This window comes from Hypanus sabinus (assembly GCF_030144855.1).
Source record: "Hypanus sabinus isolate sHypSab1 chromosome X2 unlocalized genomic scaffold, sHypSab1.hap1 SUPER_X2_unloc_7, whole genome shotgun sequence".
Classification (NCBI taxonomy): Eukaryota; Metazoa; Chordata; class Chondrichthyes; order Myliobatiformes; family Dasyatidae; genus Hypanus; species Hypanus sabinus.
This window is the reverse complement of record NW_026779007.1, coordinates 880462-893892: the sequence shown is the minus strand read 5'-3', so window position 1 is coordinate 893892 and position 13431 is coordinate 880462.

Sequence of the window (13431 nt, the reverse complement as noted above, 5' to 3'; positions counted from 1 at the left end):
GCAGAGGTATTGACGCTGATCTTTCAAGAATCGATATTTCAAGAATCATGGTACCGGATGACTGGAAAATTTCAAATGTTACTCCGCTATTTAAGAAGGTCGGAGGCAGCAGAAAGGCAAACTATAGACTTGTTAGCCTGACATCAGTGGTTGGGAAGTTGTTCAAATCGATTGTTGGGAATGAGATTATGGAGTACCCGGAGGTACATGTCAGGATAGGCCAAAGCCAGCATGGTTTCCCGAAAGGAAAATCCTACCTGATAGAGTTACTGCAATTCTTTGAGGAAATTACAAGCAGGGTAGACAAAGGAGACGCAGTAGGTGTGGTGTAATTGGATTTTCAGAAGGCCTTTGGGAAGGTGCCGCACATGAAGCTTCTTACCAAGATAAGAGCCCATGGACTTACAGGACACTTACTGGAGTCGGAGGAGTATTGTGTGCTCGGGAGAAAACAGAGAATGGGTTTAAAGTGATTTTATTTTGGCTGGCTGCCGGTTACCAGTTGTGTTCCACAGGGGTCAGTATTGGGACCGCTGCTTTTTACGCAGTATGTCAATGATTTGGACTACGGCATTAATGGATTTGTGGCGAAGTTTGCCGATGATACCAAAATAGGTGGAGGAGCGGGTATCGTTGAGGAAACATAGTCTGTAGAGAGTCTTAGATAATTCAGGCGAATGAAGAAAGAATTGGCAAATGAAATTCAATTTTAGAAAGTGTATGGTCATGCACTTTGGTGGAAGAAATAAGTGGACAGACTAATATTTAGAAGGGGAGAGAATTCAAAATGCAGAGATGCAAAGAAACTCGCGAGACCTTGTGCAAAAGACACTAAAGGTTAACTTCCTGGTTGAGTCGGTTGTGTAAATGAAGAATGCAATGATGGCATTCATTTCTAAAAGTAATAAATGTAAGATCAGGGGTGTGATGTTGCGGCTCTATAAGACACGTGTGAGACCACACTTAGAGTATTGTGTGCAATTTTGGGCTCCTTATTTTAGAAAGGTTATACTGACATCGGAGAAGGTTCAGTGAAGATTCAAGTGACTGAATTCAGGAATGAAAGGGTTACTGTATGAGGAACGTCTGGCAGCTCTTGGCTGTATTCCCTGGATTCACGAGAATGAGGGGGATCTCATAGAAATGCTTCGAATGTTAAAAAAGGCCTTAATAGATCAAATATGGCAAATTATTTCCAGTGGTAAGGGATTCTAGGACAAGAGGGTAGGATTTCAGGATTGAAGGACTTCATTTTAATTTGAGATACGGAGAAATTACTTCAGTGAGAGGGTGCCAAATCTGTGGAATTTGTTGCCACGAGCGACAGTGGAGACCAAGTCTCTGGGTGTATGTAAGGCAGAGATAGATACTTTCTTGATTAGCCAGGGCATCAAAGGGTATGGGTTGAAAGCAACGAGAGGGGATGACCAGAAGAATTAGATCAGTCCACGAATGTCTAGCGGAGCAGATTAATAGGTCGAATGGCCTACTTCTGCCGCTATATCTTATGATCTAATGTTTATTTGTGATTTGGTGCTATATGGGTACAGCAATCCTGCTTGGTACAACCAAAACTAACGTTCAGAATAATTAACCGCTCTAGATTTACGTTCAGTTTCGAACATACTGGCTGGAGTGCTTGTGAGATGTTATGCGTGATGAAACATTGGGAAGTGATCGTTTTCATATCTTTATAAGCTTGAGTTTGGATTTATATCGGAGCAGGAAGAAACTTGCAGGAGATAGATTTTTGGTAATGCAAATTGGGAGAAATTTAAGATTTTATGTGATGTCTTCGAGTTACATTAATAAGAATAAAAGGGCACAGGCCGTGGTGAGGAAGGAGTGTCCCCGAAACACAGTGTCGGTAGCCCTTTATTATTCAATATTATGATTAATTATATTTTCTCTGTTACAGGTACTCTTCTGGGTAGATCACTATATTCAGATACTGCAACGTTATGGATTAGAGTTAGCAATTACAATTTTACAGAGGATGTAACTTACAATAAACAAGGACGAACCTTGGGCAAATCGACGACGATTTGAGCTTTGAGTCTCGAAAACACGTTACGTGTTTTACAAACAGGATTATTAGACCTGCACTTGATTTGAAATTATATGATTAAACTTTTGAGGAAGTGTCTGCGGTAAGATTTCCAGACGGTTGGATGGATAATAAGCTGACATGCAGCAACATCTCAGTAAAATAATTAATAAATATAAAGGAACATTAAATGTCCGCAGGCATCTATGTGGGTATTCTTAAGCTGGAACATGAAAATCATTGTTGAACATTTATACTTGTTTAATTATCTGTTCTTGATTACGGCTGTGTAACTTATGAATCAGCTTCATTTTCAAATGTATGGACGTGATGCAAGCACAGGATTTAATATCGAATTGTGGTGCAGAAAGGTCGCTTCCTGTTTCGGATTTACAGGTTGCCATGGGACAATTGCCCTCACAATGACAGAGTTTGAACTTGATGTCAAAATACTGATTAATCTGAGGGGCCAAAGAAACAATCGTTGTGTGAAAGGTGTGCCAGAGAGCTGTTGGGGACATCACAAGAAGAATGGTTTAAGCTTTGGGTGGCTGGGGTCTTATCAGGCTGGAAATATGGGTGTATTTGATGATACAACATGGATCAAAAGATAACTTATCTGGAAGTGCTGGTGTGGCTGTTTACTTTTTCTGTGTGCCCTCGTTGCAGGTAATGATAAAGAGATGATTTACCAGCTACTAATCAGTATATGAAGCAGAATTGTTTTAGGGTTACAGTGAGTGGCGGAAATTTGTCTTTGCAAATTACTAATTTGTTCAGAATCCTTTTCAGTTTTGAGAAGCCTTAAAATAGGTAATTCTAGCAGTAGGTCAGATTTACTGCTAGAAAATCATCAAAGAGTATGGCATATACAAAGTTTCGTCTATATGTCTGCACCGTATGGGCCCTGCACATCGCAATGTCGAGGGAAATGATAAGTTTAACTGTTTAGCAAAAAAAATCCTGTTAAATGTTTTGCTGTAGTGTTACATACCCCAAACGGGTTAAAAGAAGCAGCAGAAGAAATGGAACACACCTGGAGTTTGGTTTTGCTACAAACTAAATACTTTATGAGTATCTACGTAATATAGTAATATAAATCAAACAGGCTAGTAGAGTGTATGCATATATGTGTGTAAATATAAGACCTCAAACTTCTTCAGGCTCAGGATGTAAATGATACAGTCTTACGATGGTATAGGAATGAAGTCGGTTCAGTTCGTGATACTGAGTTGAGTAGATTTAGGAGAGAAAGAAAGATGATTTGTTTTCCAAGTAAGCCGACGCCGTCGATTCTTCCCATGTTGTCCTCCGAAGTCCTGTTAAAGTCACCGACTCTGACCACCATAAAGGGTACCGTCTTCACGCGGCAAAGCTATCAACCCAGGCAAGGGTTAAACACACCGATAGCTTTCCTCTGGTCACCACTTTTCCGCATTGAGAGCGAAACCCTCTCTTCGTGGACACTCAAAGCTCATCCAGTGTCTATTTCTTTAGTATTTCTGTCTGTGAATTCCGTTTGTCTGTGTGTCTGTTTGAAAAGCCAGCTGAACTTGTATATATCATGCTGAACGCCAGTTGTCCATTATATAGCTCCGCCCTTCTGTAACCATGGCGACTCATGAGCTGTTCGGTGCTCTTTCTGTCTCTCTGAATCAGTGTACACACACTCTCTCTCCTTTTAAAGACAGAGTCCATATTGAATAAACCTTAGGGACTCGTCACAGTAGCTATAGAATTTCCACTCAGCAAATTAGAAGCTAAGGGGTTAGTAAGGTTGAGAATTAGGGGTTATGGCAAGACTTGTAGGATGATGGATATCAGGACAGCACCTTTGCAGAATGCATAAACCAGTTAGGTTTATAGAAGAAGGGGTTAAAATAAGAACGGGAAGAATTGTATTGACACGACTTAGATATGCCCACAAACTATTCTTAATTATACCTTGTATCAGATTAGAAATCATCATTCTGTGTCGTGCACGTGTTGTCATTATGAAACAATTACACACATACTACTTCAGTGTGAAGCATATAAGGCTGAAAAATCAATTGCAGTCTTAATATAATCCTTGGAGGTCGATTGTTCTAATATAAAAACTTTTTAAACTTATGGGAGTGACTTTAAATTAATTCACAGTATGGAGCGGGGAAAGCCATGTAATAAGGACAATGTCACAATTGTATCGGCAACATCAATATGAAAGCTGATTGGAAAAATGAGGTTGCTGTCGGATAACAAGAGACGGAATTTTTTCAATGCCTAAGAGACGGCTTTTAAGAGCAGCTTGTGTTTGGGTCGACTTGGGGAAAGGCCATCTGAAATTGAGTGTTGTGTAATTACCCTGATCTTATTCGGGAGATTGAAGTAAAGCAGCCATTAGGAGGCTTGAAGTACAGGAGAACCTGGGGGATGTAGCTCTTGAAAACAGGTTCACCCTCTTGGAAGCTGCCGCGACAGAAGACACTGCCAGTCTGAGAGGCGGACAGGTCTGCCAGTTAACAGATGGCGCTGAGGCAATGCCGAGGAGACAGAACTCAGACAGAGCCGTGTTCACAGGGGACTCCATAGTGAGAGGCACAGAAAGAGGTTTCTGCGACAACAGTTGGGATTTCAGGATGGTGTGTTGCCTCCCTGGTGCCAGGATCCAGGACGTCACGGAGCGATTGCAGGGAATCCTCCAGGGTGAAGGTGAACAGCCGGAAGTGGTAGTGCATATCGGCACAAATGACGACAAGAAGAAGAGGAAAGAAATTCTGCAGCGTGACTTCAGAGAACTCGGAAGAAGGCTGAAAAGCAGGACATCCAGGGTGGTTATCTCCGGTTTGCTTCCAGTTCCTCGTGCTGGTGAGTGCAGGAACCGGGAGATTGGGGATCTGAATGTCTGTTTAAGAGCTGGTGCGGGAAGCAGGGATTTAGATTCTTAGACCAGGGGGATCTGTTTTGGGGCAAGGATGAATTGTACAAAAGGGACGGGATGCACCTTACAAGGCGGGGTCCAGGCAGGCAGGTTTGCCACCGCTACACGGGTGTGTTTAAACTAAGTAATGGGGTGGAGGAGATGAGCTGGAAATATAAGGATGGAGTTAAAGGGAAAGAGAAAATATGAAAAGTTAAGAAAGACAACAGAATTAACGGGGAAGAAAGCTCAGGAAAAGTTCGGAGAGTATGGCCAAGTGCAGTAGGAATCGATGTGAAAGGGGGGGGGGAGTAATGGATTGAAAGTATCATATATGAATGCACGAAGTATAAGGAATAAAGTGGATGAGCTTGAAGCTCAGTTGGAAACTGGGAAGTTTGATGTTGAAGGAATAACAGAGACATGGCTGCAAGCGGACCAGGGCTGGGAAATGAATATTCTGGATTTATTGTTGTGTAATGAACCAGATTTGATCAGGAAATTCGAGGTAAAGGAGCTGACCATAATATCATAAGTTTTAATCTACGATTTGAGAGGCAGAAGGGAAAACCGGAAGTGTCAGTATTACAGTCGAACGAAGTGGGCTATTCAGCCATGAGGGAGAAGCTGGCCAAAGTTGACTGGAAAGATACCCTAGCAGGGATGACAGTGGAACATCAATAGAAACATAGAAGATAGGTGCAGGAGTAGGCCATTCGGCCCTTCGAGCCTGCACCGCCATTCAGTATGATCATGGCTGATCATCCAACTCAGAACCCTGCACCTACTTTCTCTCCATACCCCCACATCCTTTTAACCACAAGGGCCATATCTAACTTCCTCTTAAATATAGCCAATGAACTGGCCTCAACTGTTTCCTGTAGCAGAAAATTCCAGTTTCACCACTCTCTGTGTGAAGATATTTTTCCCCATCTCGGTCCTAAAAGGCTTCCCCTATATCCTTAAACTGTGACCCCACGTTCTGGACTTCCCCAACATCAGAAACAAACTTCCTGCATCTAGCCTGTCCAATCCCTTTAGAATTTTATACGTTTCAATAAGAAACGTATAAATTCCTGTGAGTATAAGCCTAGTTGATACAGTCTTTCATCATATGAAAGTCCTGCCATCCCAGCAATCAACCTGGTGAACCTTCTCTGTACTCACTCTATGGCAAGAATGTTTTCCCTCAGATTAGGGGACTAAAACTGCACACGATACTCTAGGTGCGGTTTCACCAAGGCCTTGTACAACTGCAGTAGAAGATCCCTGCTCCTGTACTCTAATCCTTTTGCTATTAATGCCAATATACCAATGGCAGGTATTTCTGGGAATAATGCAGAAGATGCAGGATCGGTTCATTCCAAAGAGGAAGAAAGATTCTAAGGGGAGTAAGGGGTAACCGTGGCTGACAAGGAAAGTCAAGGACAATATAAATATAAAAGAGAAGTATAACATAACAAAGATGAGCTGGAAGCCGGAGGATTGGGAAACTTTTAAAGAGCAACTAAAAAGGCAATACGGTGAAAAAAGATGAAGCACGAAGGTGAACTAGCCAAGAATATCAAGGAGGATAGTAAAAGCTTCTTCAGATATGTGAAGAGGCAAAAAATAGTTTAGATCAAAGTTGGGCCCTTGAAGACAGAAACGGGAGAATTTATTATGGGGAACATAGAAATGGCAGACGATTTGAACAGATACTTTGGATCTGTCTTAACTAGGGAAGACACAAACAATCTCCCAGATGTAATAGTGACCAGAGGACCTAGGGTAACGGAGGAACTGAAGGAAATTCACGTTAGTCAGAAAATGGTATTGGGTAAACTGATGGGACCGAAGACTGATAAATCCCCAGGGCCTGATGTTCTGCATCCCAGGGTACCAAGGAGGTTGCGCTAGAAATGGTGGACGCATTGGTAATCATTTTCCAATGTTCTATAGATTCAGGATCAGTTCCGGTGGATTGGGGGGTAGCTAATGTTATCCCACTTTTTAAGAAAGGAGGGAGAGAGAAAACAGGGAACTATAGACCAGTCAGCCTGACATAAGTGGCGTGGAAGATGCTGGAGTCAAGTATATAAGATGATATAGCGGTACATTTGGATAGCAGTAACAGGATCGGTACAGGTTGGGTGAGTGGGCAGATGCAGATTAATGTGGATAAATGTGAGATTATCCACTTTGGTGGCAAGAACAAGAAGGCAGATTATAATCTGAGCGGTGTCAAGTTAGGAAAAGGGGAAGCACAACGAGATCTAGGTGTCCTTGTTCATCAGTCACTGAAAGTAAGCATGCAGGTACAGTAGGCAGTGAAGAAAGCTAATGGCATGTGAGCCTTCATAACAAGGGGAGTTGAGTATAGGAGCAAAGAGGTTCTTCTGCAGTGGGACCGGGCCCTGGCGAGAGCACACCTGGAGCATTGTGTGCAGTTTTGGTCTGCAAATTTGTGGAAGGACATTCTTGCTATTTAGGGAGTGCAGTGACGGTTCACGAGGTTAATTCCTGGGATTTTTAGACTGTCGTATGTTGAAAGATGGGAATGACTGGGCTTGTATACACTGGAATTTAGAAAGATGAGAGAGGATCTGATTGAAACATGTTAGATTATTAAGGGATTGGACATGCTAATGGCTGGAAACATGTTCCTGACGTTGGCGGAGTGCAGAACCAGAGGCCGCAGTTTAAAAATAAAGGGTAGGCCATTTAGATCAGAAGACCATAAGACAAAGGAGCAGAAGTCGACCATTCGGCCCATCGAGTCTGTTCCGCCATTTTATCATGAACTGATCAATTCTCCCATTTAGTCCCACTCCTCCACCTTCTCCCCACAATCTCGACCTTAAATACACCCAGTGACTTGACCTCCACTGCCGCCCATGGCAGCAAATTCCACAGATTCACCACCCTCTGGCTAAAAAATAAAGTCTTCGCATCTCTATTCTGAATGGGTGCCCTTCAATCCTCGTCATGCCCTCTCGTACTAGACTCCCCCAACGTGAGAAATAACTTTGCCACATCCACTCCGTTCATGTCTTTCAACATTCGACGTGTTACTATGAGGTTCCCCCCTCATTCTTCTAAACTCCACGGAGTACAGTCCAAAGCGGTCAAGTGTTCCTCACATGTCGATGCACCATCAATAACTCACTCTGAGACGGAAAGACTAGATGTCGGCTTTTATTGACTGGAATAAAGAACCAGCAGTGAGTGACCATCATACTAGATCCTGGAGACTGAGGCCGAGCATCAGGCCTCAATCGCCTTTATACAGGGCCTGTGGGAGGAGCCACAGGAGCTGTCAGCAGGGGGCGCGTCCAGACAGGCACACGTAGTTCACCACACAAGTTAAACCTCTCATTCCGGCAATCATTCTAGTAAATCTTCTCTGAACTCTCTCCAACGTCAGCACATCCTTTCTTACACAAGGATCCCAAAACTGCACACAGTATTCCAACTGAGATCTTACCAGTGGCTTATAGATCTCAACATCACATCCCTGCTCCTATGCTCTATTCCTCTAGAAATGAATACCAACATTGCATTCGCCTTCTTCACCACTGACTCAACCTGGAGGTTAACCTTAAGGGTATCCTGCATGAGCACTCCCAAGTCCCATTGCATCTCAGAACTTTGAATTCTCTCTCCATTTAAATAATAGTCTGCCCGTTTATTTCTTCTACCAACGTGCATGACCGTACACTTTCCAACAGTGTATTTCACTTGCCAGTTCTTTGCCCATTCCCCTAATCTATCCAAGTCTACTTGCGGACTCTGTTTCCTCAGCACTACGGGCCCCTCCACCTATCTTTGTATCATCAGCAAACTTAGCCACAAAGCCACCTATTCCATAATCCAAATCGTTGATATACAACATAAAAAGAAGCGGTCCCAACACGAACCCCTGTGGAACAACACAGGTAGCTGCAGCCAACCAGAACGGGATCCCTTTATTCCCATTCTCTGTTTCCTGCCATTCAACCAACGCTCTATCCACATATGTAACTTTCTCGTAATCCCATGGGCTTTTATCTGGTTTAGCAGCCTCATGTGCGGCACCTTGTCAAAGGCCTTCTGGAAATCCAAATATACAACATCCACTGCATCTCCCTTGTCTAGCCTACTTGTAATTTCCTCAGAACATTGCAATGGGTTTGTCAGGCAGGATTTTCTTTTCAGGAAACCATGCTGACTTCTGCCTATCTTGTCATATGCCTCCAGGTACTCTGTAACCTCATCCTTGACAATCGACTCCAACAACTTACCAACCGCCGATGTCAAGCTAACAGGTCTATAATTTACTATTTGCTTCCTTGCCCCCTTCTTAAATACCAGAGAGGCATTTGCAATCTTCCACTCCTCCGGAACCATGTCAGAATCTATTGACTTTTGAAAGATCATTGCTAATGCCTCCACGATCTCCACAGCTACTTCCTTCAAAACACAAGGGTGAATTCCATCTGGTCCTGGAGATTTATCTACCCTTAGACTCTTTAGAATGTTGACGAAAAACTTTTTTCCCCCAGAGGGTTGTGGATCTGTAGAATAATCTGCCTCAGAAGGCAGTGGAGGCGAATTCTCTGGATGCTTTCAAGAAACAGTTAAACACAGCTCTTAAAGATAGCGGAGTCAAGGGATATGGGGAAAAGGCAGGAACGGAGTACTGATTGTGGATGATCAGCCATGATCACAATGAATGGCGGTGCTGGATCGAATGGCCGAATGACCTACTCCTGCTCCAATTGTCTATTGTCTGTTGGAATCTCCGCCAGTCTCTTCAGCTCTGCCTTCGAAAGGATACAAGTCCAGCCGGTGTTGCAGCTCAAGCCCGAGGTGCAGATCCCAATCTCAGGCCTCACTCGGTCCCGGTCCCAAACTCTGGTCCGGCCGGGCGCGCAGCGTCCCGCCCAAGGATATCCTTCAGCCAATGAGAGCATTCTTCTCCCAGCAGTGGCCGCTGATTGGTTGTGTGCGTGAGAGGACGGGCTGCTGCTGAGAGCTGGAGATGTCAGTCACAGTTTGTTCTCAGGATCAAAGGAAGATCCCCGAAACTCAAATTTCAAAGTAAGTTTTATTATCAGAGTACAGATAAGTCACCACTTACAACCCCGAGAAGCATTTTCCTGCGGACACACTCAGAAAAAGCATAGCATAGTAACCATAACAGAAGCAGGCAGTGAAAGATCAGCCAGAGTGCTGAAGGTAACAAACTGTGCAAATGCAGATACAGAAACAGCGATTAATAACGGGAGCATGAAATAACCGCAGCGGCTGCTGATGGATCTCTGGAGCTCTCACCGCTCCCCTGTGTAATCCGACAAGCTGAAGGTCAAGGAAGAACAAGGCGCAAAGGTCAACTCGTGATTTTGAATATAAGAAACAGGAGCAGGCGTTGTCATTCGGCCCGTTGCGCTATTCTGCCCCTCACATGGAACATGGCTGATCTTTGACCTCAGGGCCACTTTCCTGAAACGTTCCCAACATTGCCGAGCCCCTAAATATGTCCGTTTAATTTAGGAAACGTGGAACAAACTTCAAATATTCACCGCACTGTGTTGGGGAAATTTTCTCAGCAGGACTGAGATGACGTCGGATATTGAGTCTATGATCCCTGTTTCCACTGCCCAGCCAGGAGAAACATCATTCCTGCCCCTACCCTGTAAATACCCTGTGAGACTGTGTCTGTCTCAGTCAGGAAGTTTCTCCATATAAACCTTGTGTTAATGAAATTGGTGACATTTCTTTCAGACCAGCAGCTTTGACCACAAGAACACCAGACAGTGGTCAGCACGGAATGTCCTGCAGTTACTGCAGGAGTAGGACTGGATGGACACAGTGGAATGGTTCCCTGAGCAGACAGTCCAGACCACCTGGCAGAATGCCTCATCACCAGATCTCACCAACAGGCACCAAGACCTCACCTGTCTGGCGGCGCTTCGGACCCCTCCCAGTCTGATCCTTGCTGCATGCCCGGAGATCAATCCCACAGCGCACTGCCCCGATATTACTGCAGTGGAGACGAGAGGGTTCCTCCCAGTCTGATCCTTGCTGCATGCCCGGAGATCACCCCCACAGCGCGCTGCCCCGAGATTACTGCAGTGGAGACGAAAGGGCCCCTCCCAGTCTGATCCTTGCTGCATGCCCGGAGATCACTCCCACAGCGCGCTGCCCCGAGATTACTGCAGTGGAGACGAGAGGGCCCCTCCCAGTCTGATCCTTGCTGCATGCCCGGAGATCACTCCCACAGCGCGCTGCCCCGAGATTACTGCAGTGGAGACGAGACGGTCACTCACCTCTTTGCGGACTGTGGGCTGGCGAAGATCTGTGGAGAAGGATGCAAGGGACTGTGCCACAGCAGCTGCGTGACAGAAGGCTCACTGATCCTCGGGCTGTTCCCAGGACGCGCAGGAAAACGGACAGCGAGTGCTGCTGGAAGATCATCAGATCGTGAAAGACGCCCGAAACTTGTTGGCCTGCCATCACATCGAGATGTCCGGAGAGCAGCGTTTCCCAACCTGGGGTCTACGGTTACTGGTATTGGTCTTTGGCATTTGGCAAGTTTGGGAACCGCTGTCGTACAGGAATGCTGCCGACTAACACATTCCAGACTACAGGGACAACATTGGAACTACAGGGATCCTCTGCACTGGACAGGGAGTGGCCGGGTTGGCTGGGAAAGCCTCTCAATTGTTGTTCACCACCCCAGGGGGAACATGAGCTTTAACAGACAGCAGAATACCCCATAGACAACTAATGTAAATTCATTTGGTAAAGGTATTGGCACGTTTTATCATTCTGGATATTCATATAAAGCTTATTTTGATAAAAAAAAGTATCAATATCTGATGTGTGTCCAGAGTGAAGGAGACCAGGACGGACATGGGTCAAGTCACTAAGTTTTCTTCATGAAGGGCTGTTGACATCAGGACCTTACCGAAAAAAAAAATGTTCCACCCTGTGACGTAGAATGTCCAGTCCTGTGCAATTTTCCTGCAACCACAGGTCGGTCATCATTACTACGTCTCGCTGCTCACAGCACAATATTCTCTCCACATCCCCAGTTTAATGGCTTGTTTTCGCTGCTTACTTATCCACCGTTTTACATTCTACTCTGACTCTGTTAGACATGGAGAAAGATAAAAAAACGAGCTGCTGGAGGAACTCAACGGATCGGGCAACATCTGTGGAGATAAGTGGGGAATCGACATTTCGGGTTGTGACAGTCCAGATGAAGGATCTCGACCCGGACATTCTCCATACACATAGACATAGACAGTTGACTGAACCAGGCTTCTCTCCGTCTTTATTTCTGTTCTGCTTCGTCTTCAGCCCAACACTCCTACACAGGCCGCCAACAGCAGCTCGCCAGAGTCCCCTGTCCAGGCCGAGGATGATCACATGACTTCAATCGTCTTCCAGGGGAAGGTCCTTCCGATCGCAGCGATGGGGCCATTGGAAATTCAGCTGACGTTTTTGTCGCACTGGGTTATTACGAGGTGGTGTTGCTAGCCATATGGCCAAACACACTCCGCTCGTAGCAGGGCTTAGACAGACCATGGCGCGTTTTAGATCCAGAGAACCATAGAACACTACAACACAGTTCAGGACCTTCAACCCTCCATGTTGTGCCGACCCATATAATCCTTAAAAATACTAAACTCAATCTACCCCATAACCCTCAATTTTTTTTTATCCATGTGCCTATCCAAGAGGATCGTAAATACCCCTTACGTTTTAGCCTCCATCGCCATCCCTGGCAAGTCATTCAAGGCACTCACAAACCTCTGTATAAAAAACTTACCCCTGATGTCTCCCGCTTAAGTTTGTAGTTATGCTCTCTGGTGTTTGCAATTGGTGCCCTGGCAATTCCTGGCAAGTCCCCTGTCATTCTTCTACGCTCCAAAGTGAAAAGTCCCGGCTCTGTTTAACTTGCTTCAAATGAATTGTTCTCCAATCCAGGCAACATCCTTGTAAATCTCCTCTGCACCCTCTCCATAGCTTCCACCTCCTTCCGATAATGAGGTGACCAGAATTGAACACAATACTCTAAGTGCGGTCTGACCACAGATTTGTAGAGTCGCAACATGATCTCTCTACTTTTGAACTCAATTCCCCTGTTAATGAAGCCGAGCATCCCATAGGCCCTCTTATCTACCCTTATCTGTTGCCTGGTTATTGAGTTTTTGATCCCACACTTAGCATGGAAATGGCCAGAATTTCCACTGAACACATCCAGCAAAACCATGTTCTTTCCCCGAGTCTGCAGCGCGTGTAGTGGACAATCGCGGTACTGCAGGGCATCAGCAGCTCCCGGAACGCGAAAGCATTCTGAATCAGGAAGTGTTGCGAGTTAATATGGCTTCGAAAGGTCAGGTCGAGAGTTTGAGCGAGGAGGTAACTTGTCCCGTCTGCCTGGATCTCTTCACCGATCCGGTTACACTGGAGTGCGGACACAACTTCTGTCGCTCTTGTATCACACGGTGTTGGG